We start from the raw sequence: 6,314 nt of genomic DNA, 5'->3' as shown, positions 1-6,314 counted from the left end.
GAGTTCCTTTTCACCCAGCCCATTATGTCCAATTTTCAATAAAAAATTACAATGCACACTAAAAGGCAAAAAACACAGTTTGAAGAGACAGAGCAAGCATGGAACCAGACTTAGACATGCAAAGGATGTTGGAATGATCAGACTGGGAATTTAAAACAACTTTAATTGCTTAATTAAATTAATATGCTAAGGGCTCTAATGAAAAAATTGGACAAACTGCAAGAACAGATAGATAATGTAAGCAGAGAGATATAAATTCTAAGAAAGAATGAAAAAGAAATGCTAGAGATCTGCTATGGTTTGGGTATTTGTCTCCTCCAAATCTCAAGTTGAAATGTGACCCCCAGTTGTTGGAGGTGGGGCCTGGTGGGAGGTATATGGATCATGGGGGTGGATGCCTCATGAATGGCTTAGCACCATCCCCTTGGTGATGAGTGAGTTCACGAGAGATCTCATTGTTTAAATGTGTGTGGCACCACCCTCCTTGCTTTCTTGCTCCTGCTCTCACCATGTGACATTCCTGCTCCAACTTCACCTTCTGCCAAGTGTAAAACTTTCCTGAGGCCCTCACCAGAAGCCAAGCAGATGCCAACACCACACTTGCTGTAAAGGCTACAGAACTATGAGCTAATTAACTCTCTTTTCTTTATAAATTACTCAGCCTGCGGTATTCTTTATAGTAATGCAAAAACAGCCTAACACACAATCAAAACTGCTATAAACAACAATGAAGAATGCCTTTGATGAGCTCAAGGTGATAGTGACAGCAGGCAGCCAAATTCCTGGGCAGATAGGGGTGGATCTCCAGTGAAACCCCACCTCCAAGCTGAAGACAGTTTAAAGCCTGAAAGCCAAGCTACAGGTTAAATCCTTGGAACGGATTGAGAAATCATCTTCCTGTTTGGCATGCTTTCCTCTGATTGGGCCCCACCCTTCACCTATTTTACATATACCTATCCTTTTCTAATAGGTTTTCTACACTGTCATGCCCACCTTTGAGTGGAGGCTTCACTTTAACCTTTCTTGCATACACACAAACCAATCAGCATCCACTCCCCATCCTGTGCCTATAAAGACCCCAGACTCAGTTGGAAGAGGAGGAGATGGCCTGACTTTGGGGAAAAGATGACTTAACTCCAGGGAAGATGACCTGCCCTTCCCATCTCCTCTCCAGCTCCCCTCTCTATTGAGAGCAGTTTTCATCACTCAATAAAATTCTCTGCCTTCACCATCCTTCATCTGCATGATCTCATTCTTCTTGGAAACCAGACAAATGATCAGGACCCATGGAATGCAAGTCCCCAAAAAGGCTGTCACATCAGCCCTTTGTGCTTGTCAGTGCAGGGCAGCCACCCCACACAACAAGGCAAGGGGCCAACTGAGCTGCTAATACACCACCGTCCGCAGTGCAGAACTAAAGGAGCACTCTAACACTTCCTTGGGACTTCAGGAAGGAAGGTTGTGGGCACCCTCACCTGGGTGCCACCATGTTCCCCTCAAGGCGACACGCCTGGTCTGTGCAGGCCCTGCACAGAGCTTGCTCCTGTGTCAGTGCCTGAAGCAGCCAGCCAGAGCCTGCAGTCACTCTCTCATGTTCTCCCTCCCACAAGGGGTTGAGCATGGTGGGCGGAGTAGATGGGCACCCCTTCCATGAGTCCAGCAAAGGGGCTGAGAAAAATCCTGCATCAAAGGTAACCTGAACATGGCTGAGGAAAGAATTTCTGAACTTGAGGATAAGTCAATAGAAATTTCCAAAACTAAATAGACATTTCTCAGAAGAAGACATACAAACGGCCAACTGGTATATGAAAAAACGCCCAACATCACTAATCATCAGGAAATGCAAATCAAAACCACAGAGATATCATCTCATACCTATTAAAATGGCTACTATTGGCTGGGCATGGTGGCTCACACACGTAATCCCAGCACTTTGGGAGGCTGAGGTGGGCAGATCACTTGAGGTGAGGAGTTCAAGACTAGCCTGGCCAACATGGTGAAACCCTGTCCTTACTAAAAATACTAAAAATACGACAATTAATCAGGCATGGTGCTGCATGCCTATAATCCCAGCTACTCGGTCCCAGCTACTGAAGCAAGAGAATCGCTTGAACCCAGGAGGTGGAGGCGGCAGTGAGCTGAGTTATCCCTCCAGCCTGGGTGACAGATTGAGATTCTGTCTTAAAAAAAAAAAAAAAAAGCCAGGCCTAGTGGCTCACACCTGTAATCCCAGCACTTCGGGAGGCCGAGATGGCTAGATCACTTGAGGTCAGGAGTTCGAGACCAGCCTGGGCAACATAGTGAAACTCCATCTCTACTAAAATACAAAATTTAGTTGGGTGTGGTGGTACATACCTGTAATTCTAGCTACTTGGGGGTGCTGAGGCTGGAAAATCACTTGAACCCGGGAGGCAGAGGTTGCAGTGAGCCGAGGTCATGCCAGTGCACACCAGCCTGGGCGACAGACTGAAACCCCATCCCAAAAAAAAAAAAAAAGGTTACTATTGAAAAGACAAAGATAGGTTGATAAGGATGTGGAGAAAAGAAAACTCATTGTACACTTTTGGTGAGAAGGTAAATTAGTACAGTCATTATGGCAAACAGTATAGAGGTTGCTCAAAAAATTAAAAAATAGAACTACCATATTGTCTTAGTCCATTTGTGTTGCTACAGAGGAATACTTGAGGTTGGGTAAATTATTATTTTATTTTTTGTAGAGACAGGAGTCTCACTATGTTGTGCAAGCTGGTCTTTATCTCCTGGCCTCAAGCAATCCTCCTGTCTCAGCCTCCCAAAGTACTATTACAGGTGTGAGCCACTGCGCTCTGCCGAGGCTGGATAATTTACATAGGAAATAAGTTTATTTGGCTCAGAGTTCTGTAGGCTGTACAAGACGCAGTACTGGCATCTACATCAAACTGCTTCCACTTATGGTGGAAAGCAAATGGGAGCAGGCATGTACAGAGATCACATGGTGAGAGAGAAAGAGAGAGCAAGAGAGAGAGGAGGCAGGCACTAGGCTCTTTTTAACAACCAGTTCTCATGGTAACTAATAGAGTGAGAACTCATACATTACCTTGAGGATAGCACCAAGTCATTCCTTAGGGATCCAATGACTCAAACACCTCCCACCAGGTCCCACCTCCAACAATGGGGATCAAATATCAACATGAGACTTGGCAGGGTCAAACAAACCATATCCAAACCATGGCACGTATGATCCAGCAATTCCACTTGAGTATATACACTTGGGTATATTTCCAAACGAAATGAAACCAGTATGTCCAATAGATATCTGCACTCCCATATTTGTTGCAGCATCATTCATAATAGCCAAGACACAGAATCAACCTAAGTGTCCATCAATGCATGAATGGATAAAGAAAATGTTACACACACACACACACACACACACACACACACACACACACACAGTGGAATACTACTCAGCCTTAAAAAAGAAAGAAGTCCTGTCATTTGTGACAACATGGATGAATCTGGAGGATGTTATACTAAGTGAGATAAGCCAGGCACAGAAAGAAAAATACTGCATGCTCTCACTTATACAAGGACTCTAAAAAGGTTGAACCCATAGAAGCAGAGAGTAGAAATGCCAGGGACTGAAGAAGGTGGGGGGAAGAGGGAGATGTTGGTCTAAAAGTATGAAGTTTCAGTTAGATAGGAAGAGAAGAGTCAATTAGGTATATCAACAATTTCCAATATGTAAACTATAAACTGTAATTTGAAGAAAACTGTAAACAATTTTATTTAAAAAAATTAAATGACTATACTGAAAAAAAATTTTTCAGGAAAATGCAACAAGGTGTTACAAACGGACATGGCTAAGGCACTGATTGAAGTATATAAATAACAAGAATTACTATTATTTTTTGAGGCAGTTTCTTGCTCTATTACCCAGGCTGGAGTGCAGTGGTGTGATCTTGGCTCACTGCAACTTCCACCTCCCAGGTTCAAGCAATTATCCTGCCTTAGCCTCCCGAGAAGCTGCAATTACAGGCGCCCACCACCATGCCTGGCTAATTTTTTGTATTTTTAGTAGAGTCGGGGTTTCACCGTGTTGGCCAGGCTGGCCTCGAACTCCTGACCTCAGGTGATCCACCCACCTCGGCTTCCCAAAGTGCTGGGATTACAGGTGTGAGCCACCATGCCCGGCCTATTGTTTTTAATGTTCAAATAATCCATATCAAGCTTTTACAATTATGTAAACATTCTGGATAATTGTTATCTTTAAAAATTTTGATTAGTGAAAAGTTTCTTAATTTTAAAAAGCCCACTGATAAATTAAACTTGTTAATCAATAAATTTTTTGTTGTTTGTTTGTTTTTGAGAAAGGGTCTCACCCTGTCACCCAGGCTGGAGTGCAGTGGCACAATCACACCTCACTGCAGCCTTGACCTCCCAGGCTCAAATGATCCTCCCACCTCAGCCTCCTGAGTAGCTGAGACTACAGGTGCACACCACCATGCCCAGCTAATTTTTCTATTTTTTGTGGAGACAAGGTTTAGCCATATTGCCCAAGCTGGTCTTGAACTCCTGAGCTCAGGCAATCCACTTGCCATGGCCTCCCAAAGTGCTGGGATTACAGGAGTGAGCCACCAATCCCAGCCAATGAATTAATTTTTTTAAAAGTGTCATTGAAAAGTTTTTTTTTTTCTGCCTCTCTACTCTGCCAACCAGGATCACCATTATCCTAAAGGTTTTTGGGTTTTTGTTTGTCCCCTAGTTGTTGGATAGTTGCTGGTAGCAACCAAATTACCTGTTTTCCTTGTTCAACTCTGTTGGGAGAGAGGCTGACTTCTCATAGTTCTCACCTAGATGTGGGAAAGAACATTTCCAGATGTCTCTAGAAAACCTTTCTTCATGCTTTTAGTCCACATATGAATTACATAACCAGATGTAGTTATGAACCACATCATTGAACCCATCACTGGCAAGGGTGATGTAATTTCAGTCTAATCCTGGGGCTTTACCTGAGAATTTTACCTGTGTGGGAGAGGATAAGGATGGGAACCTAACCAAGTCAGAACTCTATTAAAGAAGAAATAGTGGATGGGTGCTAACACCAGCATCTACTAAACATACTGTTTTGCATTTCTTGTGATCACATTTCATTCTTCTTATGAAAGCAAAATTTTATTGATTCATAGATTAAAGCAATAAATACCTTTTATAAAAAATGATTGTTGTATTTCCAAGTTCATTCAGCTCAGGATGTATTTTACTTCTCTTGAGACTTCCTCTTTGACAACTTACAAGTTTGGGGAGGTTTTTCTGTTGTTATTGATTTCTAGTTTGATTCATTTAATGTCACATATTTTATATGTTTCACTTATTTTAAATGTGTTAGAGTTTGTTTCATAACCCAAGATATGGTCTATCTTGGTGAATGTCCCATAAATGCCCAAAAAATGTGTATTACGTATTGGCTGATAGTACTGTTCGGTTCTTCCACGCACTTGCTTTTTGTCTAGTGGGTTTATCCATTACTAAACAAGGGGTGTTGAAGTCCCCAACTGCAAACTGTAAACTTGTCCATTTTTTCCTTTTAGTTCTATCAATTCTTAGATCATATACTTTGCAGCTGTGTTATTTGGTTAATGCACACCTGTTGTCTTTTTGTGATCTGACCTCTTCATCATTATGTATTTCTTTGTCCCTGGCAATTTTCTTTTGTCCTAAAGTCTACCTTGTCTGATAGTAAGTCATCCACTCCAGCTTTCTCTGAATTACTGTTTGCAAGGTGTATCTTTTTCTATCCTTTTACTCTTAGTTTATTGATACTGAGATTTACTGATAAATCATTGTTAATTTACCGATATTTTGAGTTTCTTGTAGTTAGCATTTGGTTGGGTTAGGTTTTTAAATTCACTCTCACAATCTTGGTGTGTTTAGACCATTTACATTGAATGTAATTACTGATATGTGAGGTTATAGGTCAGTCATTTTATTGTTTTGCTTTTTTCCTGTTTCCTCTTACCTGTCTTCAAGTGGGTTATTTGGGCATTCTTTAGTAGTCCATTTTGATTTATCTACATTTTTGAGTGTATCTCTTCGTATAGTTTTTCAGTGGTTACAGACTGCAATACACACATGAAGTTTACTGCAGTCTACTATTATCAACATCTACCACTTGAAGTGGAATGTGGATATTTAACCACCATTTAAGTCCCTTTTACTGCCCCCAGTCTGTGATGTAATTGTCTAAAATACTTCCTCTACATACACTGAGAACCACATCAATGTTGTAATTTTTACCTTAACTTTTAAATGAAAAGTATAATTGGATATTATAC

Source organism: Gorilla gorilla, chromosome 12, assembly GCF_029281585.2.
Source record: "Gorilla gorilla gorilla isolate KB3781 chromosome 12, NHGRI_mGorGor1-v2.1_pri, whole genome shotgun sequence".
In the NCBI taxonomy this organism is placed as follows: domain Eukaryota; kingdom Metazoa; phylum Chordata; class Mammalia; order Primates; family Hominidae; genus Gorilla; species Gorilla gorilla.
Note: the sequence above shows the minus strand (reverse complement) of the source record.